Source organism: Palaemon carinicauda, chromosome 1 (assembly GCF_036898095.1).
Source record: "Palaemon carinicauda isolate YSFRI2023 chromosome 1, ASM3689809v2, whole genome shotgun sequence".
In the NCBI taxonomy this organism is placed as follows: domain Eukaryota; kingdom Metazoa; phylum Arthropoda; class Malacostraca; order Decapoda; family Palaemonidae; genus Palaemon; species Palaemon carinicauda.
The window spans coordinates 140,003,027-140,005,085 of NC_090725.1; positions in this window are offsets into that span (position 1 = coordinate 140,003,027).

Consider the following 2,059-nt stretch of genomic DNA (forward strand, 5'->3'; position numbering starts at 1 on the left):
ACTATTTAAATCCCCTGTAGTACTGTATATAAGAAACAAAAGAATGCACTTTCCCAACAAGGGCAAATCGAATTTTCACTCAAGGTGTTGAATTGAGACGATATCACATCATATTATTGTGGTAAAAAAGCTCCTTTTGTTCTGATAGTTCCAATTTTCATCTCATAAGTCCTCTTCATCCTCACCATCCCCTCTCCCCTCCCTCTCTCCTTCTACTACAGCTCGCTGATTCCTTCCTTTGTAAAATGCCAGAGTAAATATATTCGAAAGGTAAGTCTTCTTCCAACCTCCTTTGTGAGGTGCCTGTGTACACAAACATAGCCCACAAAGAAAACAGATGACAATAGTTCACAAATCCTTACTGCGCCCATCCTGAACAAATTTTGTACCAAGCCCTCCTTCTCTTTATCCTTCTTCTACTCCCACTCCTCCTACAACATCACTGCCCTCCTTCCCCTCTCCTTCCCCCTTTCCTCCCTATTGTAGCTATCGGATATTGTCAAACCTTTCCAGGTAATTTGAACGTTATGGGACACACGCACAAGATATATTTTGCTCTGATGAATTTGATTTATCTCTTTGATCTCGAGCATCTTGAGATTATCTTTAAGATGGCATATTTAGTGTTATTTGGTTTTAATTCAAGCAAAATGCTTTGGCCTTTTTATGAAATTTACTGTATGAGGCCATCATTAATCAAACAGTAATTTAAATAGAAAAAAAAAAAGTTGTACTAACGAACGTATTGAATCAGATTAATTTTCCTGTCTTTAGACAACTTGGCAACCTCTCCAGTGGGAAAAGCCCCAATGCGAGATGGCATCCCGCAGGGAAGATAATTGACGCTTCTACTATTTACCACCTTGACCTGACCTCTGGGAGTGATTTGTAGGTCATCCCAGGAATATGATGACAAGAAGGCATGAGCTATGTGAATAATGTAAGCTATACGCAATCATTCTTATTTGATTACGATCATATTTTTTATGAATCACAGTAACGGGGATAAATAACACAGCGCAATACTTTTTATTATATTCCATATCATAATTGGATTATTTGCTGAATTGAAAAGTAAAGTACATTAAAGATAAGAATGACCCCGGTTATCGATAAAAAAAAGCAGTATTAAAGCCTTTATTGTCCCGCGAATTCTTACTGCCATTCACCAATACTTGAATTTTCTCGTGTTATTCATAGTTTGAGTTTTTGTCAAGATTTTCGAAAAGTAATGCAGAGTGAGATGTAGATATAATATAAGGCAAAATGCTTCTTTAGAAGTCTCTGAAATCGATGGTTTTCATAAAAGTAGGTCTAATCTGTTTTATATCTCCCTTTAAAGCAAATAGAACGACTGTGTTTTAACGTCTGTGCACTTTAATCAATGTACTTTAGCCATTTTATTCCTTAAACACGTTAATTCAATCTTCTCTCATATCCCCATTAAGCTATCATGGAAGAAATTAGCACTTATTATCAGTTTAACAACCGTGGTGATTAAAAACGTAATGGTTTTCCAAATAGAATCACAGTTAAAAAAAAATCCCCAAATTAGCTATCATTTTTATATACAGTATATAGATATCTTTAAAACATATATCAGTAACCCACTAACAAAGAGGTCATCTCTCTCTCTCTCTCTCTCTCTCTCTCTCTCTCTCTCTCTCTCTCTCTCTCTCTCTCTCTCTCTCTCTCAATAAAAAGAGATCGCGGCTTTGGTAAATGAAGAATCAGAGTAAAAACATTAAATGTAGAAATACCAAAACCTGCTTTTAAGACAAAAGGTTATTGGCTAGTCAATGATAAGCAGTGAAAGTTAATAGAATCAAGAGAATAAAATAGGACTATGAACGATGAATGGGAATTAAGGGGATAAATACATAAATGTGAATATAAATAAAATAACCCACAATGTATGAAAAATAGAAGTTTATTTAGCTTTCAAAGGGACTATCTCCCTTCCTCTTCAGAATACAAAATTTTGTATTCTGAAGAGGAAGGGAGATGGTCCCTTCGAAAGCTAAATAAACTTCTATTTTTCATACATTGTGGGTTATTT